Source organism: Pseudophryne corroboree, chromosome 2, assembly GCF_028390025.1.
Source record: "Pseudophryne corroboree isolate aPseCor3 chromosome 2, aPseCor3.hap2, whole genome shotgun sequence".
In the NCBI taxonomy this organism is placed as follows: Eukaryota; Metazoa; Chordata; class Amphibia; order Anura; family Myobatrachidae; genus Pseudophryne; species Pseudophryne corroboree.
In genome coordinates, this window is record NC_086445.1 from 376,373,604 (window position 1) to 376,399,416 (window position 25,813).

The 25,813-nt window shown below is 42.4% G+C and overlaps 1 long non-coding RNA gene across 1 annotated transcript in view; it reads left to right on the forward strand.

Moving 5' to 3' along the window:
- Positions 1–16,386, forward strand: part of LOC135021137 (uncharacterized) — a 90,310-nt gene extending 73,924 nt beyond the window's left edge. The window contains exon 3 of the long non-coding RNA XR_010218456.1: positions 16,323–16,386. This is a non-coding gene — a long non-coding RNA (uncharacterized LOC135021137). The remainder of the gene's footprint in view (positions 1–16,322) is intronic.
- Positions 16,387–25,813: the final 9,427 nt, after the last annotated feature.

Genomic DNA, 25,813 nt, shown 5'->3' on the forward strand with positions numbered 1-25,813 from the left:
GATGGGTTGGCCTAATGACCCTCTGGATGATATGATGGGCCTACCAGGTGGAGCAATCAGGGACTTATGTACCTTCGGTAGAATATACATCAGTGGAATTAATGGAAACTCCTGTGTGAGAAATTCAACTGTAGGTGTATCAATCCAGCTGTTAGTAAGGCCCATTGAGATCACTAAATCTATTTCCCTTTTGAAACTTTCAGTAGGGTCTGTCGGAAGTTGCACATAGCAATCCCTGTCAGACAGTTGGCGGAGTACCTCATTGACATAATCGCAATGGTTCAATAAAACAATAGCCCCGCCCTTATCGGCGGGGCGTATAACAATGGTAGTATTGTCACGTAAGCCCCTCACCGCCTCTGCTTCCTGTCTAGTCATATCGGAAAAAATATTTCCTAGAAATGCGGATACTGGCCTGAGACTCTGTACGTACTAGTCTCATAAAAGTTTCTATAGAGGCATTACATGCTGGTGGATCAAATACACTTTTACCCCTGAATCGTGTAACTTGTCCCATAGTCTCACCTCTACCGGAAAAGAAGTCCTTCAGGCGTAATTGTCGTTGAAATAAATACAATTCAACTTCACAATCAAAAGCATTCTGACGGTGTGTCTGTACATACGTCAGACCTTTAGATAAAACTGCCATCTCAATTTCTGTAGGTGTATATGTGGACAAATTTAACACGGTTACCTCCTGCCTACCTTCTGATTTTTTGCGTTTGCTTTTGTGCCTCTTCCCTCCTCGTCTACAGGGTTTTTTGGGTTTTTGTGTCCCCTTACATAACTCCTGGTATTGGCCCTTTCGCCTAAAAAATTGGCCGTATTTTTATGTGTCGAATGATCCGAGTCGCTATGTGAAGTTTGGGAATCTAGGTCAGTGTATTGTGTCTCAACCCTTCTCCTATAGCCTTGTCCCGCTCGCCATGGACGGCGATTAGTTGGTGTAAAAATCCAGGGATAAACCCTCAACTCCTTATAATCGTCTTTAACTTTTCTGTATTTGGCTTTTTTAAAGACCAATAGTTCATTTTTAAATGATACCAGACTTTCCTCAAGTTGTGTTACCCAGTCTACTGAGTTATCGGCTTTCAATATGGGCAAACCTTGAGATTCACAAATGACAATATCTTTTTTTACATTTTCAATTTCTGAATTCACCTGTTGAACTATCAAGATCATAAGGTCGAAACTACATTGATTCAAAATTTGACACCACTGTCTGCAAAATTCTTTGCTGTTGCGACCAATAGTAGGTTGGTTTCTAATTCTTAGACCCCTGGGTATAAGATTCTCTTTATGGTACTGGGAAAGAGTCAACCCATGGAGTTCCAATTCAACCAATCGTTTGCGCAACTTCAGCAAATCAGAATTAATTTCAGACGGTGTGTCTACATCAAAAGCTAATTGATCAGTGGTGTTAAACAATATTCGTGTGACATCTTTGTCCAAAAATCTTTTTGTGCCAGTAAGGTCACCTATGTCATGCTCCATACTATGCAGCGTGAAGCAGATAGATGTCCAAAGCACACTAAGACACCGTAACAAACAAAAAAAAACAAACCACAAAAAAAACACAACAAATACTTAAAAGAATGATCAGTGGTGCAGCTCCAAAGAAAACACAGGTTATCACAGAACAAAGTCCCGGGAAGCCGCACTGACACCCTCAGAGCTAAATCACAGGTGTCCGGTTATATGAAACAAAGGTGCGGCACTCCAAGCTTTTGAAAAAATACAGCTCACAGCAGCAGGTTCACAGTGCTGTGAGCTGTATTTTTTCAAAAGCTTGGAGTGCCGCACCTTCGTTCCATATACCAATGACTACTGTGGGGGAAACCAGTTAAGTATACCTTTTCTTAAACATGGTGTGTCGGACTTGTCACTGATTTTATATATACAGATGTGTCCACATACATCTTTGCTATATCCCGCCATGTATGGCACAGTTTTGCATGCCATAGACTCAGAGATTTAGCCATGCCTTGTGATTTTTCTTAATTTGCTTCTTTAATATGTTACTTTATACATATTCGATTATGGCAAACAAAAAAATGTAAATTAATCCACTCACTACTCGTGAAAAACAGCTTAGCCGTGTTTTGCATGTTGTGCCAATTTGGTAAAAAAGCAAAGATGTAAGTGGACACATCTGTATATATATATATGTACGCTTGCAGGATTGGAGCATCAGCAAAAGGTCTGATGGAATCCAGTCCGGGTTTTAGCTGAGTCTGTTGTAAGCCACAGCTGGACTAATCACTACAACTTGTCTGCTACCTTTGAAGTTGTGTTTGTTCAGTAGGTCATTGCTCCTGATGCCAACAAGTGGCCAGGTGATAAGTTGGGGTCTGGGGTTATGTTAGGAGCCATTTGGAATCTATACTACTTGTACTTATTAGAAATTGTTATGTTGTGCTGCTGTTTAAAGACTGCCTGTAAAACCTGACCTGCAAAACCTGCATGTACTTTGTAACATGCCTGGGTTGGAAATAAAGTGAGTTGGACTGTACTCTGTCTATGTGGTTCTGTCATATTTGGTGCCTGAACAGGAACCACAATTGCTGGACGGTAACCACAGCAAACCCTGATACTTTAACTGGGTCCACCCACAGAGGCAGGGAGATGCATTGCAGGACGCTTCACACTGGAGAGCGGTTTGTTCCTCCCATTTGCCGTATTAGTGTTTACCAGTGATCTTATCCTAACAGAGAATTTTCTAGTACTACAAAAAAAACAAGCTTCTAGGTCATGCGAAGTATACATTTAATCCTTCTCATCCCATATTAAGGGTCTGTACATGGTCCAACAACATTTCCGAGCTTATCTAGACAAGGGCATTCCTAGAAATGAATACTTCTTATGTGGTAGTTAAAAAGAAGTACCCTGGGGGTTACCCCATCTCTGTCCGCTTTCCTACTGGGAAATACTATTTTATTTTATTTTTTGGCTATATATGTACTTGAATGGCTCCATACTTACCAGTTCCACTGGTCTCAGCCACTTTCCCTGCAGGCTATAGCTACTCTTTTACCGGTTGGATATTACTCCTCTGAGTGCATGAGAAATGGCTGAAACCAGAGTCGGGTCACCTTCTCCTAAGTAAAACTTTGACATTCATTAGTACATATATAGGTTACATTCATATTTTTATTATTTTCTATAGTTTGTATGCTGGCTGTAACTGCTTGCACATCCACATATGGCGGTGTACTTGTTTTCTCTTTTTACTTATTGTTGCTACGAGTTCAAACAGTTATTATGTTTTCGTTCTTGTCTTATATGACTTTGGTTAAACGTACTACCTGCAATACCTTTACAAAAAGCCTCTGCATGTAAGGACCATACTTCTTACACCTAATATACCGAGCGGACCCTTTCGGCCTCTGCTCCTCAGCCTGAACCCTGGATCCTGAATACCTCTCGCAGGCTCCACTTGGCTCCCATTGTGGACTTTTTAAACACCAAATGGCCCACGCGAGACGACGGTGAAAAGTCCCTTTGAGCGCTTTTCACCCGCTCCTCCGCAGGCCAGTACCACGGCCCGCTCCTGTAGTGACTTCCCGCGTACCCAGCAAGGACCCTACCAGACCCCTCAGCACTGGAAGTATGAAGTATTTACAGCAATAAATCAATACCACACCTTTTGCAGTGGAAGTTAAAAGCCTGATCTTTTTGGTTTCTATCCACTGGAATTTTCTTGGGTGAGAAACAACTTATCGATCACCCTTTCCAATGAATGTCTACCAGGAATATTTCCTGAGAGAGAGTCAGCGAAAAAATTCCTTTACTTTACACACATCACATCTGTGTATGCTAACACAGTGCGTATGATGATGCAATTTGCGCAAAATTACGCAAATGGTATCACGTTGCACCGCGTATAACACACACGTGCGGTCCAATCGCACAGCTTATAGATACTTGTTATCTATACGCCCTAAGATCACGGGAGTCGAATTCACAAGCTGCGCTCCACAGCCGGAGCGTAACACCAAAAATCACGCTCCTCCACATGTTTTACCTTTAAAAACACACACACTACGTGCCTCAATACCAATTAATACTGGAGGTCAGTGGTCACTAACCTCCTCGCCACCAAGCCTCTGCTAACTCAGTGCCTCACCGACGGGATCCCGCTTTTCCTGGGGTTCAATGCACTCACACTTGCTTTTCAACAACCCACACTTTTAGATTTTCTGTACAGAAAAAAAAGTCATTTACCAGCGATTGATAACATACCCTTCAGAGGTATTACACTTTTAACAAAGTATTATAGTAATGTGCTTTAAAATCGGATAGTTACTTGTTAAAATGTGTTTTATCCCACCTTAACAATCAATTTCTATTATGCGGCTAACTCCCGCTTGCGTAAATATGCACTCACGTTTCAGGCCTTCTGTGTCCATGTGTGTACCTGTGCGTCGATATATATGCGTCCACTTACTATTGTACTATGACACGTGTATACTTGCGTACGCAAATGTGTATCGCTGCGTACCTTTGCACGTAGCTTGCCACACTGTCTTACCCAACTCTAGCAATACAATAAAATATATATATATATATATTTGTATTGTATTGTAGTAGTTAGATAAATGCTTCCACGTTCCCATCGAGCACCGGAAGTCCTCTGCCGGAAAGCTTCCACTACGTGCTACCTAAACTTTTAGGCAGGAACGGAGCTTCACTTATGAAATGCAAATATTTAGCAAATTTTTGTTAACAATGACACTTTAACAATCAATAAAACACTTCAATATAATATGGCTATTGACTATAATTTAAATGCTATGATTCAGATTGGATAGCCATCTTGCAGAACATACACTGATATAAATATACATATTTTATATAATAATATATATAATATATATATATATATATATATATAGATAAAGAGATATATATATATATATATATATATATAACACACACATTCATTTATTACACTCTTATGAAAACCCTCACACAGCATATATTTTTATACACACATACTGAATGAATGTAATTTCTGCAGAGCCTCTAATTTGCATGTCAGATGTTCACATGATTGTTGTTCCAGAGTGGTTGACAAGTTCATTAACATTTTAATTGCCTATCTTGTAGCAAGCAGATGGTTAACAAATCCTGAAAAAAAAAACTCTATTATCTGTGTGTAATTTTTACATCAAGCTGTTAGGGTCTCCTGCCCTGTGCTGCCACGTCGTCATGGCAACCGGGAGACAAGTGCTAGCGGAGTAACCTGAGCGCAGCTGATACTCCGGTTCGGGTCTTTTGCTGTGCAGTGGTTACAGGCTCTGTGCACGGCAGGGGATCCGGTGCTGGTTTTTGTGCTCACAGTCTGTGAGGTCTGAGTGGGGCGTGGACAGCACCTGCTTTATAAGGCCTCTTCTCAGGTTAAGCAGATGCTGCTGAATCTTTGTTGGTTAGTCAGTTCCTGAAAGTTAGCCAGTACTGTGTAGCTTTGTATTTGTTGTTGCTTACTGCAAATAGGCCTGGGGATTTGGTACTACACTCTGCCAATCCAGACCTAGCAGTAAGACTGGAGTCAGTCGTTTAGCTTGCTGGGGTTCTTTTACTACTCTGTGAACTTAGCAAGTTTGCGGCTGTATTCTAAGACTTGCCTGCCTAAATCCTGTCTCACTGTGCAAGGTGTCAGGTGTCAGTTTAGTGGCAGTAAGCTGAACCAGTGCACTGCAAGTGAGAATTAGGATTGTGGAGACTCTCCTTGTGTCTATCATTCCATCTCTGACCAAGGAGTTTACTGCCACACCCGTTGGTAACCCTTTAGGGTTTTGCTGTTGCCCTTAGCAACAGCATTTCGGGTTCTCTACGTATTAAAACACAACATCTTGCTTTTCCCATCTGAGCATTACTAATACTAGGGAGACACCCAGTTCCTTAGCCTCTGGGCTTCTCTGTTCACTTTGTGTGTATTTTGTTACCCTATCACCTTCTGTGTACGTAATGTCATATTCCCCAGTCTGTCTGTGAGTTCATTTGTTTTGCATACCTATCCGTTCTGACACCAGTACATTCCTGCAGGCACTGGTGTGCATAACAGTTCAAACACCAGTACATTCCTGCAGGCACTGGAGTGCATAACAGTTCTGACACCAGTACATTCCTGCAGGCACTGGTGTGCATAACATAAGCTAAGTATTTACCTCACTATTACTCTCACTAGATCTAATTGAAACACTTTTTATAATTGACTATGGCATGGGTTAGTTAAATTCATTGGTAGCTTTTAAATGGTGATGAATTTGTACATATATTTTTTATATTGTGACAAAGGCTATAGATTGTTTAACAATGGACTTCAGGAACAGCTGGAAGTCAGCTATTAGCTAGGTGGATAGTGACCTTATGTACCTAAAATGGCCACTGCTCCTCCCCCCTTCCCAAGCCATGTACTTGGACAAAATGGTGATCACACGATGCGGCCAGAATACAAACACTCTATCCTTTGTCACAAATAAATCACAAATTATACAAGCACCAGAAGTTGCCCTAATAGACATTTCCCACTGCATGGTAACAACATTTCCACACGCTTTTTCAGCGCGAACAAAGCTTTGCTACTTCAGGCCTATGTTAGCAGTATGCGAATAGGCCTCAGCATGCTAACAGGGCTATATCCATACTATGCACCAACTTTTAAACGCTCTTTAAATTTACTTAACAGAGAAACAATCCAATCTGAATCAAACAGAATATGACTTACTGAACCTCGTTTTGCAACAATAAAATTACGCTATAGCATTTCTAATATTGTGCGTTTTTGTCACACTCACACAACAAAGAAATCTATTGTCCCTTGATTTATATCAGCGCCTTACTGATAGCGCAAAAAAAACGCATGTGGTTCAGCAGCATCTAGATGCGTCCATCCTTAGCTGGTAGACCACAGTGCGTCTGTACAGCACATCATTAAGTACGTGATATCGCGGACAGAGCCCCCAACTGTGAATTTCTAATTATTTTAAATAAACATTTTAATGCCAGCGTTAATATATACTGTGGACACAAGGTGCATCTTATAACCATATACGATAAAAGTGCGCTGAACGTCACAGCACTACATCCCTTAAGAGAAAGCAAGCAGTTGCACACATTGTAAGCTGAGGTCCAACGCTCAGAGATAAATATATATATATATATATATATATATATATTTGATATTAAAAGGGTATGCATACAAAATAACATATATAAATATGGTTACAGAGTTACAATTACACAAGAAGCAGTTGTAGTTACATAAGGATCAGTTACAGCCAATATACATACACTTAGTTTCACTGGTCCCAGGCAGCCAGTCATCAGGTAGGAGACCTCTGATAAGTGTGTGTGTGTGTGTGTGTGTGTGTGTGTGTGTGTGTGTGTGTGTGTGTGTGTGTGTGTGTGAGAATGTATCAGAAACAGAGCTGCCTGGAATCTGAGTCCCTCCCTTTATACAGTAAAATAATGGGTGTATACGACAATGAGTTTCATTTTATTCCATTTGTCCAGAGGAGGACGATCTCTCATTCATGATGTGTTATTAGTCAGTTCATATGCAAGCAACGTCCAGTTTGAAGATGCAATTATAGAAGTTAGCCACTGGTTTTTGCTGCACACATGCTGTCTTTGTTCTAATAAGAGTGACTTTAGATTTCATACATCTAATCATAACTAATAGTTGCAATATGCTACAATCTTCCCATAGCTATCAAATTAAAAGACACATTCTCCTGATCATTTTGACATTAAGCATGATATGTTTAACTTGTTTCATTCCAAATAAATATATATATATATATATATATATATATATATATATATAATGTTACACTCTATTATATAACTTAATACAAAATGGTGCTAAACATGTTTTGTTTTTGTGTTGTATGAATATGTTGTATATGTCTTTGTGGCTTCTCTGTGCAAATGCATATGCTACCGTATATGCGCAAAACGCACAAACAGAGGCCACTCTGTTTGGAGTTTGTATGTTGTGTGTATGTAATATTTTTGACTTCGACAGAGGGAAGCGAAGGAACAGGTAAAACCAGACCTGAGTGCTGTGTGTACATGGTATAAACATAATTAGTTGAAATAAAAAACAAAAATCACCATAAGGGTGTGTACACACGGTGAGATATTTTCTTCCGATTTTAACTATTGTCGAAGTTGAAAAATATTGCAGTACACACATCACGTACAAACTACACACAGATGGCCCCCGTGCGCATACTTGTTCTGCCGTGCGTGCGCATATTCACAAGTTGCGTATGGTCGCTCCCGCGGTCCTGCGTATTAGTGCGTGGTATGAGTAATTACGGTAGTGTTTGTAATCGCAAGGAAAAGCCATAAAAACACATTACATATTTAATCCAAATAGTGCACAATGTACACATAGTCTCCCTGCACCACACCAGCGAGTTACACATGTTTAAATGGTACAAGAACAAAGGGATTCACCTTTACAGGATAGGAGGGGACAGAACTAGGTTATAAGGTAGTGTTTGGTATCCAGCTGTAGGGTATTTTAAGAGCAATATTCCGGTGTTAGTTTGCTGAAGATCGCATGCTCCTGAGAATAGTTATGCACAGGAGCAGAATATAAATATTAACTGTATTTACTGTACACTTTACTGAACCCAGAGGAAAACATCTGCAACTGCACCTGAAACAGACATCGGCCACCTATTCAAACCGACCTATGACCTCTCCTGTACTGTAAATGACCATCCCTGTGTCCAATGGACAAAGGGATTACAGTTTCCATTGTGTTAGATTTTGGACGAATGTATAAATAGCCAGCTGCAGGCCAGGTCACTCTCTCAATCTCTGAAGATCATCAACCTTGAAGATTGAGGACCGGACCGGGAAGCGCAGGCGAAACCAAAACGTATGTACCATTGACTGTAGCCATTTTCTTATTGTATTGTGGGATAAATATAATCAGTAGAAAGAGTCCCCTAAACGATATAAATAATACATACATATTTTTATTGTCTTTTTTGAGATGTAACTCAGATGATATCGGATGTCCATCCGAGTCCCTGGAAAAGACAAAAACAAAATAATAAAAGAAAATAAAAACAATAAGGATTACATACGTGTTGTGGGTAGTATCTGCTGTAAGTGAATACCTCTGGATAAAGAATAAGTGGGATCTATATTATACAGATGAAAATTGATGGATTGAGGATCCTTTTTATAGGGGGTTACAACACGGATAAGTTACAAGAGTATCTGACTTTTATTCTGTACCAGGGGAATGAAAGATAAGCTATAAAGAATAGAAGATGATGGGAAATTTATATATATAAAATCTATTTCTCCATATGGAGAAATAGTAGTTAAAAATCTTGGGGGGTATATATTTAGAAGTAGTTTTGAGTTTCCTTTTTCTCCTAGATGAAATTTATAGGTAAATGCCGAATGAGATCTATTGGCACACAGATATAAATCTGTGATATTTAAAATTAATTAAACTAATTAGAACATATAAATAAATTTAAAAAGAAAAACATACATTAATAAATATAAATATAATAAAATACTAGTAGGGGTTGTAAATAACATTATAAAGAAGTGTGTCTCAAAATACAGATATAAATAAAGGATATAAATTGTGATTGGTTAATTAGTAAATAATAAACAGTACTAATATGAACAACGGTTTATAAATGGTATATTTATAAGATGAAATGTAATGAATGGATTAGTGCAATATATAAAATAGGTTACCCAGGTATTTAATAGACAATTGAGTGATCAAAATATATATGAAAATGTAGTAATGAAATTGTCTATAAGACAGCCCTGTTAACCAACGTGGAACTGGATTTGGACCTCCAGATTTGGCTCAACTAAACGGAATTTAGCTACCAGAGCCGGAAGTTCTATTGACCAGTGCAAATTTTCCCCGCACATCGAGAGGGGTAAAGTTGATGCATAAAAACTATATACATGGCCATGTGTTAACACTATATGTGCAACTGACTTTTCTTGCGCTGAGAGATGATTGAAACATCCTGGCAACGTGCACGCTATTAAATTTCAATCTTCGAGTCAAAGACTCCAATGTACTTCATCTTATTCTACTGATTAAAACCTGGTGCCAGAACGATAAACAAAATCCATACACCACGTAAAAAAAAAAAACTCACATTGTGGACATTATAATGTTATTCTAAAAGCATATAAGATGGAGTGATATGGTGTTATAATAAAAATAACTAGAAACCTTGTAGGTGTTTTTGTCTAGTATAATTAGCTATATAGTTAACAGAGTTATTGTGTTGCAGGGAGTTAGGAGCTTTTCTGCTCCACAGAGACTGAATTGATACAATTGTGTTTAGAACAAAGTAACAAATAATTGCTATCAGTCTCTAGGGACCAGAAAAGAGGGTCATGTACATGGTTTATTACATGGATAAAAAAAATGTGTTTTTAATTGTACTGCTGATTTTATATTCTTTGAATTTTATTTTTGGTATTCAAAAACTTTGTAGTTTAAAGAATAAAAATATATTTCAGATATATATACAGAGTGTCAGCACTGTCAAAGTCAGAAAAATATCTCTATGCACACTGCCATATTTGCACCTCACACAGGTCTGCGCTGCGCATGCGTGCGCTCTCCCGTGCGTGCGCATACTCGCTGTTGCGGGCACCCGCGGGCGCGCGGTATGTGCATTTACGGTAGAGTTCATGTGTTCGTAGCGTGCGACTCAATCGTTACATATTTTCACTATATAATGTATTTTGTAGATCATGGTCCCTTTGATAGATTCTGAAAGTTTGGTTAATATAGAATGTTCTTGAACAGAGAAATCCCTCTTTGTTTGATACGAAGGGTCAGACAGGAGTAATACAGTGGTGTTTAGTATCCATCGGAAGAGTATTTAATTAGCAATATTCCGGTGTTGGTTTGAAGCGGATTAATCGCTCGTGCGAATAGTTATGGACATAAGAAGTTTATGGACATTTACTATTATTTGCACTTAATTATCCATGCGGCGGGAAACCCAGTTTCCCTCCCACCTGAGCTGTTGGAAATCGTCACAGCCCACCTGTATGAATCAACCTATGACCTTTTGTTATAATGCGAGGAGGAATTCCTGTGTCCAATGAACAATGAGATTGTAGGGACCATTGAATTGTATTGTGTGTGGGGCATAAATAGACAAGCCGATCACATCCAGCTCTCACTCTTCAATGGTTATCATTGCTGAAAATCGGGAGCTGGATGTCCAGAGGCGCATGTGATCGTTTCCTTTGTGCGTAAGTTTTCTCCGCAATCATATTGTCTTTCCTTGTTGTTATGGGCCATATCTCTCTCTCTCTCTCTCTCTCTCTCTTCTCCTCTTTCTCTCGTAATCCCTTAAACGTAATAGTATTGTATTGTATTTCATGTGTAGTTATCTGGTTAGGTAGTCTATGTTATATTGTAGTGTATGACTTGTATTGTATTAATTCTTTTGCAGGTATAACATTCATAATATATATATTAGGCGTTGGACCCTAAGCACGGTATCTGTGTATTTCTTATAGTGTTAAGTATTCTCAGAGCGTCGGTGACGCTCAAGCAGCTTTTAAGTTAATAAGGTTACACTGTGTTGCATCTACACCCTATCTCTACACTAAGGTTTTACAGCATATTTCATTGTTTATGGTTTAGATATAAAGGTTTAACATTGTGAGCGTCTGCGCCGCTGGTGATCTCCTCGTGGTCCCGAGCGGCCGCTACGCTATGGCGAATCATTACGTTAGTCGGCAGCCAATAGCGTGCCTGCCTGTGATCTCTTGGCCGTGAGCGAACGTGACGCTTGAGCGTCTCGACCTCGGCTAAGCGATCGTTACGCAACGAGCGTACCCTTACGGTACTCCGTACGTAAATAGCGTACAGTGTTCTTAGACCTCATAAAGGGTTTTATATAAGATAAATATTTAGCTTTATCAGCACTTTCAAATTCTCTTTTGTCTTATTGTATTGTATTGTTGTTATTGTAACCCCCTGCTAGTAAAGAACCGTTGGTGGGTCAGATCCCAACATAGTCTTTGAAATGCAAATTGGTGTTGTGTCTCTCTTTCCCTGCTAGTGTTATATAAGTGTAATCTAGTCACACGTGTAGCTGAAAAGTGCTCACGGCGTGTCTGTATGTGTGCACGCACCGCGTGTACTTTGTACGACCATCGCGGCGTTTGTACGCAAAGTGCGTACACGGTACGGGGCTCTGTACGCAAACTGGGTAAAAAGTACGTAAGCTAAGGATTGATTACAGCGGCCGCAGCGGCTCCATTTAAAGTGTATTGAATGTCTTTTTAAAGTGTTGCCTTTAGTCATGTAAGTAAATCAACATTTACACTATATAGTCAAAATCGCAAGAAAAGTTAGTGCAGATCGCAAGGTGAAAGTCACCTTGCGATCCCGATTCGATCCCGATGCGCGGTCCCGCCAGGTCGGCATCGCAAGAAAAGATAGACTGTGCAGGCAAGTCAATCCTTGCTAGATCAGTGTACTATCTAGTTCATGTCACATGTCAATGACATCTCACATAAGCCAAAATCTCACATAAGCCAAAATCATAAGCACACATAGTCCATATCTCAAGAAAAGTTAGTCAAAATCTGTGCTATCTGGGCTCCGGGGAGTTCAAGGGAAATCGCAAGTGAAAATCAGGCATAGCAAGGATCTCACCGTGTGTACACACCCTTAGAATGGACATGAGCAATGCAAGAAACAGTTATGACAAAGTACGGTATAGGTACCAGGAAGTGGTCTCAAAAACCTTCAAAATTTTGTCACGGGTGGAGGAGTCAAGAGATTCAACCAGTGAATTCCATTTTTTATAAAAAGACATTACCCCGGTTTCCACTGCCGGGAAGGCTTTTTGCAGATTATAATATAATGTCCATATTAACAAAGCTTTACCTGCATAAGATAACTTTTTTGCAACAGTGACTATTACAGTCAGTAGAGGCATAACAGAGGATTTGTGGGGCCCCAAATCCCACATAGATAAATTTGCACATAACAAGGCAAGGGGGTCAGACTGACAATGTAAATGAAAGATGGAATTGATATATTGAACCACTTTACCCCAAAACCTCTGTACCTTGGAACATTGCCAAAAGTTGTGGTAGAAAGTAGCATTAGTGCGTTTGCACTTAAGACAATCTCCCAACTTCTCCACCACTATACGGATCCGTCAGGCCTGAGATATATAGAAACGGTTAATTGTTTTTACATCGACCAAGAACAGTGTAAATATTTCAATGTTGTGTCATAATGAGCCAGCAGGGCATCAGCAGAGGTGACAGAAGGAATATCATGACCCCAGATTACCACTGTTTGATTCCACACCTTTGCAGGGGTACATACCACCAATTCTGCACTGAGATATTTGGTCTTATATGGATGAAGCGTTAAAAACACCATTAAGGAATTAAGTGGATCAGGAGAATTGGATACCGGTAACTGTTTAACGGTTGACTGAGCATAATGGACACTTTGTAAGTACATAAAAAATTGTGTGGAATCAAAAATTTGTCATGTAGAACGTTAAATGGGATGATAGTGCCTCCAGGATCAAATATGTCAATCACATAATTGTAGTGCCCATGCCTTCAGGAGCTTTGAGATTCTGTAATGACTTCAAAAAGTTAAAAAAAAGTTTCTCAGTTTGATTGCTATCCTTTGCTCCAGGTTTATGAACTTGTAGAAAATTTAGCAACAAGCCAGCATCTCACCATGCTAGGTTTAACAAAGGGGTACTAGCAAATTCCTCTGACGAAAACTGCCAAAGCAAAGACAGCCTTCTCTACCCTAGGTAACGCTGGAGGGTTTGTTCCAGTACAAAGTGCTGCCCTTTGGTTTGCATGGCACCCCTGCAACTTTCCAGAGAGTTATGAATAAATTGCTCTGGCCGCACAGGGAATATGCAGCAGCGTATTTAGATGACATTGTCATTTTTAGATCCAACTGGGAGTCACACTTTCCAAAGGTGGAGGTAGTGTTACAAAAGAGTATTCAATTAAAGTCGGATCCATTCCGACATGTATTTGTCGGAATGGATCCGACAACCCCTATTCAATCCCATCTAAAATTCGACTTTTTCAAGTCGAATTTTAGATGGGACCCAGAGGAGGAGTGGGGGGGGGGGGGGGGGCGAGCCACGGGGGGACAGCCGGCGGCAGCCAGAGGAGATGAGTGTCACTCACCCGCCCGGCCTCACGGCAGATTCCACCCGGCTCCAGCAGCGATCGCAGCGCTGATCTCCTGTATGCCCGCCGGCTGTCCCCCCGTCTCCCTGCGGCTCCCCCCCCCCCCCTCGCCTCCTCCGGGTCCATCTCATTCCGACATCATTTTGATGTCGGCTTGAGATAGTCGAAAAGGGGGCCAAAACCTGTCGGATTTGGCCCCGTTGTCGACATCAACACGTGGATCGGCAGCTATTCCGCCGATCCACGTGCTTTTGACAAGTCGAATAGCTCTGAATAGGTCGAATCAAGATTCGACCTTAAAAAGCCGAAAACTGCCGTCTTTTCGACTGCAATTGAATATACCCCACAGTCTCTAAGGGCACATGGTTTCACAGCTAACAATCCATAAACTAAAACCCAATTATTTATTTATGTACTGATGTATTTAGGTGAGTGAGCTTACTAAGGTGAGTGCTGGGATCTCTGTACAATATTATTTAAGCAATGTGGTCACAGGCCACGGCCTGGGGGTGGTGAGTGCAGGTGTGCACCCCATTCCTGGGTATAGTGAGTGCGGTGGTTTCCTGTATATGTGTGTGTGTGTGTGTGTGTGTGTGTATGTGTGTGTGTATATATATATATATATATATATATACAGAGTGGGCCAAAAAAGTATTTAGACAGCCACCGATTGTGAAAGTTGACCCACTTAAAAAGATGAGAGAGGTCTGTAATTTCCATTATAGGTACACTTCAACTGTGAGAGACAGAATCTGAAAAAAAACTAGGACATCACATTGTATGATTTTTAAACAACTTATTTGTATATTCTTGCGGAAAATAAATATTTGGACAATCAAAAAGTTTAACTCAATACTTTGCAATATAACCTCGGTTGGCAATTACAGAGGTCAAACGTTTCCTGTAGTTCTTGACCAGGTTTGCACACACTGTTGCAGGTATATTGGCCAACTCTTCCATGCAGATCTTCTCTAGATCTGTCATGTTTTGGGGCTGTCGCCGGGCAACACGGACTTTCAACTCCCTCCACAGATTTTCTATTGGGTTGAGGTCTGGAGACTGGCTAGGCCACTCCACGACCTTGAAATGCTTCTTACAGAGCCACTCCTTAGTTGCCCGGGCAGTGTGTTTGGGGTCATTGTCATGCTGGAAGACCCAGCCACGTCCCATCTTCAATGCTCTAACTGAGGGAAGGAGGTTTTTGCCCAAAATCTCACGATACATGGCCCCATTCATCCTCTCCTTAATACGGATCAGTCGTCCTGTCCCCTTTGCAGTAAAGCAGCCCCAAAGCATGATGTTTCCACCCCCATGCTTCACAGTGGGTATGGTGTTCTTGGGATGCCATTCATCATTTTTCTCCCTCCAAACACGGTGAGTGGAGTTTATACCAAACAGTTTGATTTTGCTCTCATCTGTCCACATTACATTCTCCTAATCCTTCTCTGTATCATCCAGATGGTCACTGGCAAACTTTAGACGGGCCTGGACATGTGCTGGCTTAAGCAGGGGGACCTTTTGGGCACTGCAGGATTTCAACCCATGACAACGTAGTGTGTTACTAATGGTAACCTTTGTGACTGTGGTCCCAGCTCTCTTGAGGTCATTGACCAGGTCCCCCCATGTAGATCTGGGCTGATTCCTCACCGTTCTCAAGATCATTGATACCCCACGAGGTGAGATCTTGCACGGAGCCCCAGGTCGAGGGAGATTGTCAGTGATCTTGTATTTCTTCCATTTTTTTAGTAATTGCGCCAACAGTTGATCTCTTCTCACCAAGCTGCTTGCCTATTGTCGAGTAGCTCATCCCAGCATTGTGCAGCTCTACAATTTTGTCCCTGGTGTCCTTAGAAAGCTCTCTGGTCTTGGCCATGGTGGAGAGGTAGCAGTCTGACTGTTTGAGGGTGTGGACAGGTGTCTTTTATACAGATAACCAGTTCAGACAGGTGCCATTAATGCAGGTAACGAGTGGAGGATAGAAGAACTTCTTAAAGAAGAAGTAACAGGTCTGTGAGAACCATAAATCTTGCTGCACAAGAATATACAAGTAAATTGTTAAAAAATCATACATTGTGATTTCCTGTTTTTTTTTTCAGAATCTGTCTCTCACAGTTGAAGTGTACCTATGATGGAAATTACAGACCTCTCTCATCTTTTTAGGTGGGTCAACTTGCACAATCGGTGGCTGTCCAGATACTTTTTTGCCCCACTGTATATAGAGGGTACTCACCATTCCAGTAGATACTTAAAGGTTTTATGTGGACATCAGCATCAACAAGTATGTGTCGACGCTTCGACCCTACCGGTCTTTTTCAAGACAGATATCCTTTCAGCATGCACAACTTGCATGCTGAAAGGATATCTCATGTGGCTGCCTTGAAGAAGAACCGGTAGGGTTGAAACTTCGACACATACTTGTTGATGCTGATGTCTGAATAAAATGTTTAAGTATCTACTGGAATGGTGAGTGTCCTCTGCCAAGTCTATGACTTCACGAACCAATATTATTTGGCAAGCCTCCAGCATTACCTTGATGAGCACCCCTATGATGACCAATGATTGGATGTGAGTGCGGAAACCTACAGTATATGGAATTATACAGTTGTGCTCATAAGTTTACATACCCTAGCAGGATTTGTTATTTTCTGGCCATGTGAATGATAACTAGAGATGAGCGGGTTCGGTTCTCCGAGATCCGAACCCCCCCGAACTTCACCTATTTTACACGGTTCCGAGGCAGCCTCGGATCTTCCCGCCTTGCTCGGTTAACCCGAACGCGCCCGAACGTCATCACCCCGCTGTCGGATTCTCGTGAGATCCGTATTCTATATAAAGAGCCGCGCGCCGCCGCCATTTTCACTCGTGCATTGGAGATTGAACAGAGAGAACGTGGCTGCATTCTCTCCCTGAAAAGCTCCGTAATCTGTGCTCAGTGTGCTGCAAATATCTGTGCTCAGTGTGCTGAAAATATCTACGTTCTCTGGGGGTAATTCCAAGTTGATCGCAGCAGGATTTTTGATAGCAATTGGGCAAAACCATGTGCACTGCAGGGGAGGCAGATATAACATGTGCAGAAAGAGTTAGATTTGGGTGGGTTATTTTATTTCTGTGCAGGGTAAATACTGGCTGCTTTATTTTTACACTGCAATTTAGATTGCAGATTGAACTCACCACACCCAAATCTATCTCTCTCTGCACATGTTATATCTGCCTCCCCTGCAGTGCACATGGTTTTGCCCAATTGCTAACAAAAATCCTGCTGCGATCAACTTGGAATTACCCCCTCTGCCTGAAAACGCTCCATATCTGTGCTCAGTGTGCTGCAAATATCTGTGCTCAGTGTGCTTTATTGTGGGGACTGGGGACCACCAGTATAATAGTAGTACAGTACAGTAGGCCATTGCTGTATCTTGCAGCTCTGTGTCACTGCAAGTATCCATTCCATATTTGTGCTGCATTTTTGTGAGCAGTATATATAGTATTACAGTGCAGCATTTTGGTGACCAACAGTATACATATATAGTACAGTACAGTAGGTCATTGCTATTGATATATTACTGGCATATAATTCCACACATTAAAAAAATGGAGAACAGAAATGTGGAAGGTAAAATAGGGAAAGATCAAGATCCACTTCCACCTCATGCTGAAGCTGCTGTCACTAGTCATGGCCGAGATGATGAAATGCCATCAACGTCGTCTGCCAAGGCCGATGCCAAATGTCATAGTAGAGAGCATGTAAAATCAAAAAAACTAAAGTTCAGTAAAATTACCCAAAAATCAAAATTAAAAGCGTCTGAGGAGAAGCGTAAACTTGCCAATATGCCATTTACGACACGGCAGTGGCAAGGAACGGATGAGGCCCTGGCCTATGTTCATGGCTAGTGGTTCAGCTTCACATGAGGATGGAAGCACTCATCCTCCCGCTAGAAAAATGAAAAGACTTAAGCTGGCAAAAGCACAGCAAAGAACTGTGCTTTCTTCTAAATCACAAATCCCCAAGGAGAGTCCAATTGTGTCGGTTGCGATGCCTGACCTTCCCAACACTGGACGGGAAGAGGTGGCGCCTTCCACCATTTGCACGCCCCCTACAAGTGCTGGAAGGAGCACCCGCAGTCCAGTTCCTGATAGTGAAATTGAAGATGTCACTGTTGAAGTACACCAGGATGAGGATATGGGTGTTGCTGGCGCTGAGGAGGAAATTGACAAGGAGGATTCTGATGGTGAGGTGGTTTGTTTAAGTCAGGCACCCGGGGAGACACCTGTTGTCCGTGGGATGAATATGGCCATTGACATGCCTGGTCAAATTACAAAAAAAAAAATCACCTCTTCAGTGTGGAATTATTTTAACAGAAATGCGGACAACAGGTGTCAAGCCGTGTGTTGCCTTTGTCAAGCTGTAATAAGTAGGGGTAAGGACGTTAACCACCTAGGAACATCCTCCCTTATACGTCACCTGGACCACAATCATCAGAAGTCATTGACAAGTTCAAAAACTTTGGGTGACAGTGGAAGCAGTCCACTGACAACTAAATCCCTTCCTCTTGTACCCAAGCTCCTGCAAACCACACCACCAACTCCTTCAGTGTCAATTTCCTCCTTACACAGGAACGCCAATAGTCCTGCAGGCCATGTCACTGGCAAGTCTGACGAGTCCTCTCCTAACTGGGATTCCTCCGATGGATCCTTGAGTGTAACGCCTACTGCTGCTGGCGCTGCTGTTGTTGCTGCTGGCAGTCGATCGTCATCCCAGAGGGGAAGTCGGAAGACCACTTGTACTACTTCCAGTAAGCAATTGACTGTCCAACAGTCCTTTGCGAGGAAGATGAAATTTCACAGCAGTCATCTTGCTGCAAAGCGGATAAATCAGGCCTTGGCAGCTGTGTTAGTGTTAAACGTGTGTCCGGTATCCACCGTTAGTTCACAGGGAATTAGAGAATTGCTTGAGGTACTGTGTCCCCGGTACCAAATACCATCTAGGTTCATTTCTCTAGGCAGGCGATACCGAGAATGTACACAGACGTCAGAAAAAGAGTCACCAATGTCCTAAAAAATGCAGTTGTACCCAATGTACACTTAACCACGGACATGTGGACAAGTGGAGCAGGGCAGACTCAGGACTATATGACTGTGACAGCCCACTGGGTATATGTATTGCCTCCCGCAGCAACAACAGCAGCGGTGGCACCAGTAGCAGCATCTCGCAAACGCCAACTCATTCCTAGGCAGGCTACGCTTTGTATCACCGCTTTCCATAAGAGGCACACAGCTGACAACCTCTTACGGAAACTGAGGAACACCATCGCAGAATGGCTAACCCCAATTGGACTGTCCTGTGGATTTGTGACTTCTGACAACGCCACCAATATTATGCGTGCATTACATGTGGGCAAATTCCAGCACGTCCCATGTTTTGCACATACATTGAATTTGGTGGTGCAGAATTTATTTAAAAACGACAGGGGCGTGCAAGAGATGCTGTCGGTGGCCCGAAGAATTGCGGGCCGAAAACTGGAGCACCAGCAAACACTCCTGAACCCGCCCCGCCATCATCTGAAGCAAGAGGTGGTAACGAGGTGGAATTCAACCCTCTATATGCTTCAGAGGATGGAGGAGCAGCAAAAGGCCATTCAAGCCTATACATCTGCCTACGATATAGGCAAAGGAGGGGGAATGCACCTGACTCAAGTGCAGTGGAGAATGATTTCAACGTTGTACAAGGTTCTGCAACCCTTTGAACTTGCCACACGTGAAGTCAGTTCAGACACTGCCAGCCCGAGTCAGGTCATTCCCCTCATCAGGCTTTTGCAGAAGCAGCTGGATAGATTGAAGGAGGAGCTAAAACGGAGCGATTCCACTAGGCATATGGGACTTGTGGATGGAGACCTTAATTCGCTTAACCAGGATTCACGGGTGGTCAATCTGTTGAAATCAGAGCACTACATTTTGGCCACTGTGCTCGATCCTAGGTTTAAAGCCTACGTTGTATCTCTCTTTCTGGCAGACACAAGTCTGCACATGTTCAAAGACCTGCTGGTGAGACACTTGCAGGGCCGGAGCTTCCACTAGGCAGCTTTAGGCAGCTGCCTAGGGGCGCCGGGACCTGAGGGGGTGGCCTGCTGCAACTTCCTAAAAAAGGTAGCATAGTCCTACCTTTCACAGCCACTGCAATCCCCCAGAATGCGTATCTTACAGTAGCCGTGGCTGCTAAGCTCCCGTATTGCAGCCTCCAGCTCCACCTCCACCCGGCATAGGCAGTAACTTTGACAGCTTCTGGAGTCCTGGCTGGGGGTGACACTGCTCTTCATTCCAGGCTCTTCACAGACTACTCAGTTCCAACTCTGCACTGCAGCCTGCAGGTAAGGTGGCTGCACAGTGCATTCTCTGCATTGATAAGGAAAGAGAGCGAGAGCAGCGGTGTGGTGAGGGGGTGGGGGGGAGGAGATAAGGAGCAGGCATGCACACAGTCTGGGGGGATGAGCAGCAGCATGCACACAGATTTTGGGGGGGATAGAACAGCAAACATTTAACAGAGTAGGGGGGAGGGGGTAAGAGCAGCATGGCTTTCATCTGAAGGGTGGGTAGGGGGAAGGGGCAGAAGGCAGAAGTTTTGCCTAGGGTGCCGAGAAACCTTGCACCGGCCCTGGACACTTGTCAAGTCAAGCGGAACGTGACCCGTCAACAGCGCCTCCTTCACATTCTCCCGCAACTGGGGCTGTGAGGAAAAGGCTAAGAATTCCGAGCCCACCCGAGGCGGTGATGCAGGGCAGTCTGGAGCGAGTGCTGACATCTGGTCCAGACTGAAGGACCTGCCAACGATTACTGACATGTCGTCTTCTGTCACTGCATATGATTCTGTCACCATTGAAAGAATGGTGGAGGATTATATGTGTGACCGCATCCAAGTAGGCACTTCAGACAGTCCGTACGTATACTGGCAGGAAAAAGAGGCAATTTGGAGGCCCTTGCACAAACTGGCTTTATTTTACCTAAGTTGCCCCCCCTCCAGTGTGTACTCCGAAAGAGTGTTTAGTGCAGCCGGTCACCTTGTCAGCAATTGGCGTACGAGGTTACTTCCAGAAAATGTGGAGAAGATGATGTTCATCAAAATGAATTATAATCAATTCCTCCATGGAGACATTCACCAGCAATTGCCTCCAGAATGTACACAGGGACCTGAGATGGTGGATTCCAGTGGGGACGAATTAATAATACTCTGTGAGGAGGGGGATGTACACAGTGAAAGGGGTGATGAATCGGACGATGAGGAGGAGGTGGACATCTTGCCTCTGTAGAGCCAGTTTGTGCAAGGAGAGATTGATTGCTTCTTTTTTGGTGGGGGCCCAAACCAACCAGTCATTTCAGCCACATGCGTGTGGCAGACCTTGTGGCTGAATTGATGGGTTTGTTAAAGTGTGCATGTCCTGTTTATACAACATAAGCGTGGGTGGGAGGGCCCAAGGACAATTCCATCTTGCACCTCTTTTTTTTATTTATCTCTGCATCATGTGATGTTTGGGGCTAATTTTTTTAAGTGCCATCCTGTCCGACACTGCAGTGCCACTCCTAGATGGGCCAGGTGTTTGTGCCGCTCACTTGGGTCGCTTAGCTTAGTCATCCAGCAACCTTGGTGCAAATTTTAGGACTAAAAATAATATTGTGAGACGTAAGGTGTTCAGAATGGACTGGAAATGAGTGGAAATTATTGTTATTGAGGTTAATAATACTATGGGATCAAAATAACCCCCAAATTCTATGATTTAAGCTGTTTTTGAGGGATTTTTGAAAAAAACACCCGAATCCAAAACACACCCGAATCCAACAAAAAAATTTCAGGGAGGTTTTGCCAAAATGCGTCCGAATCCAAAACACGGCCGCGGAACCGAATCCAAAACCAAAACACAAAACCCGAAAAATTTCCGGTGCACATCTCTAACTCACAAACTTTTCTTTCACTCATGGTTAGTGGTTGGGTGATGCCATTTATTGTCAAACAACTGTGTTTACTCTTTTTAAATCATAATGACAACAGAAACTACCCAAATGACCCTGATCAAAAGTTTACATACCCTGGAGATTTTGGCCTGATAACATGCACACAAGTTGACACAAACGGGTTTGAATGGCTACTAAAGGTAACCATCCTCACCTGTGATCTGTTTGCTTGTAATCAGTGTGTGTATAAAAGGTCAGTGAGTTTCTGGACTCCTGAAAGACCCTTGCATCTTTCATCCAGTGCTGCACTGACGTGTCTGGATTCTGAGTCATGGGGTAAGCAAAAGAATTGTCAAAGGATCTGCAGAAAATGTAATTGAACTGTATAAAACAGGAAAGGGATATAAAAAGATATCCAAGCAATTGAGAATGCCAATCAGCAGTGTTCAAACTCTAATTAAGAAGTGGAAAATGAGGGATTCTGTGGAAACCAAATTACGGTTAGGTAGACCAACAAAAATTTCAGCCAGAACTGCCAGGAAAATTGTTCGGGATGCAAAGAAAAATCCACAAATAACTTCAGCTGAAATACAGGACTCTCTGAAAAAAAGTGGTGTGGTTGTTTCACAATAAGGAGGCATTTGAAGAAAAATGGGCTGCATGGTCGCCAGAAGAATGCCATTACTACGCAAATGCCACTAAGCATCCCGCTTACAATACTCCAAACAGCACAGAGACAAGCCTCAAAACTTCTGGAACAAAGTCATTTGGAGTGATGAGACCAAAATTGAACTTTTTGACCACAACCATAAACGTTACTTTTGGAGAGGAGTCAACAAGGCCTATGATGAAAGGTACATCCTTTAAATTCCTACTGTGAAACACGGAGGTGGATCGCTGATGTTTTGGGGATGTGTGAGCTACAAAGGCACTGAAAACTTGGTCAAAATTGATGGCAAGATGAATGCAGCATGTTATCAGAAAATACTGGAGGAAAATTTGCACTCATCAGCCTGGAAGCTGCGCATGGGACGTACTTGGACGTTCCAACATGACAATGATCCAAAACACAAGGCCAGGTCGACCTGTCATTGGCTACAGCAGAATAAAGTGAAGGTTCTGGAGTGGCCATCTCAGTCTCCTGACCTCAATATCATTGAGCCACTCTGGGGAGATCTCAAACGTGCAGTTCATGCAAGACAGCCCAAGAATTTACAGGAACTGGAGGCTTTTTGCCAAGAAGAATGGGCAGCTTTACCATCTGAGAAAATAAAGAACCTCATCCACAACTACCACAAAAGACTTCAAGCTGTCATTGATGTTAAAGGGAGCATTACACGGTATTAAGAACTGGGGTATGTAAACTTTTGATCAGGGTCATTTGGGTAGTTTCTTTTGTCATTATGATATAAAAAGAGTAAACACAGTTGTTTGACAATAAATGGCTTCACCCAACCACTAACCATGAGTGAAAGAAAAGTTTGTGAGTTATTCACATTCTCTGACAAATGGCCAGAAAATCACAAATTCTGCTAGGGTATGTAAACTTATGAGCACAACTGTATGTATATATGTATATCCAGTGTCTACACTTATGCTGTGGCAGTGGGGTAAGGCTTTACCTTAAAAATCCCCCCCCCCCCCGCTCCCATATCATGTGTGTAGTCAATGGATTGATATTTCCTCACTCATTTCCTTTTTATAAAGATGTTTCCAGACTTATGGACCATCCTATATTTATATATTACTGTGCAAAAGTTATAGGGAAGTGTGGGAAAAAAAAATGCTGCAAAGTAAGAATGCTTTAAAAAAATAGAAGTGGTCATAGTTAATTTTTTTATCAATTAACAAATTGTAAAGTGAATGAACAGAAGATGAATCTAAATCAAATCAATATTTGGTGTGACTGCCCATTGCCTTCAAAACAGCATCAATTCTTCTGATGATCAGTAAGTGCATACACACTTTCCAATTGTTGGCCCGATGTGTTGTGCCTAATATCTCAACTGGGCAGGTATTTAAATGTGCCCACCCAGTGAAGATGTCAGTCACCGGCAGCCTCTACAGCAAGTGTGTGGGCGGCCTATAGACCTCCGTACACACCACACAATGCGTCAATACAGATGGAGCCCTGCTCATCTATCCCTTTAATAGGATTAACTGAGCCAGTGCTGTCAGACTTAATCCCCTGCTGTAATAACTTAATCCCCTGCTGTATTGTTCTCTCTGTATTGCATTGCAGCTGAGAAAAATAGATGAAAGGCTTATGCTAATAAACCTTGGTGCACCTAGGCACAGCAGAGAAGGCTAGATGAGCAAGGCTCCATCTGTATATACAGTATATAGATATCTCGGTCATCATCTGTGCTGCAGGGTCGACATGATATGTTTGTGAACGCCGTTGTTCACAGATATATCGTGGGTAGACAGCCGCCGTCGCACCCACGATATATCGGCCAGTGTGTACCCAGTATAAGAGATGGTCTGGTGCCCATATACTGTATTTGACAACCAGATAATGGGACTACTGCTAAGCCTGTGCCTCATGATGGATGCTTGGCTTTCTTGTTTATAAATCTTTATTTGTAGGGGCACCTGTCCACTTAAACCATCACCTGCTCCTAGTAGAAAGTATATGAAGATAGCCTATGGCAGTGATTTTCAACCTTCTTTTACTCGCGGCACACCGAATAATATTTTAAAATTGCCAAGGCACACCATCAGTTCCCCACAGAAAAAAACAAAACACACACATTGGCCCTCACAGTAAAAAAAAAATAAAAAAAATCCACACATGCATTGGCCTACACAGAAAAAACAATCACATTGTTCCCCACATAAATCCTATTGCTCCCCACATGAATTATTCACATTGTTCTTATTCTCCCCACATAAATCCTATTGAAATACTATTGTTCCCCACAGGAGAAATAAAATAACAAATATTATCAGCTGTCCTCCTTCCTGTCCCTCAGTGGCGGGGGTTGTTCATAGTGGAGTTCTGCGAATACAGAGCAGCGGGCGGTCAGGCAGGTGTGGATGTGGGTAGGCAAGGAAAGCTGTGTATGCAGGCGGGAACTGGAAGATGTGTATGCAGGCAGGTGGGCTGGCTGGGTGGTGAGATGCGGCGGCTGTGACCTATGATATCACATTGTTTTCAAGGCATAGGTCATGGCCGGAGCACGACTGATCCTCTAAGAAGATCCCGGGCCAACAGTTCACTCTGATGGTGCAGGAAGCTGCTCTGGCTCCGCGGCACACCTTGCAACTGGTCGCGGCACACTAGTGTGCCACGGCACACTGGTTGAAAAAGCCTGGCCTATGGCATAAGTAAGAGAAACACCACATGTAGGAAATATAAATAAATATAAAACACTTAAGTGAGATAATGGAAAGTGTTGCTAAATGTGTAACTACTCTGTTCAGATTGTTGATTTAAGACTATTAAGTCAATTTTATTGACACGTGTTAGTGTGCTTATCTGCATATTTTACAGACTTTAAATGTTTTAAGTGCCTTACGTTTCCAAAAGATTAGAAGGTCGAAAGGTCAATTGAGCAGTACCGATATGAAAGACAGTTTTATTAATTGCAATGTTTTCTATTTTTGCCGTTCATATCTGCCATTTCTAGAATCAGTCCTGTTATCAGTA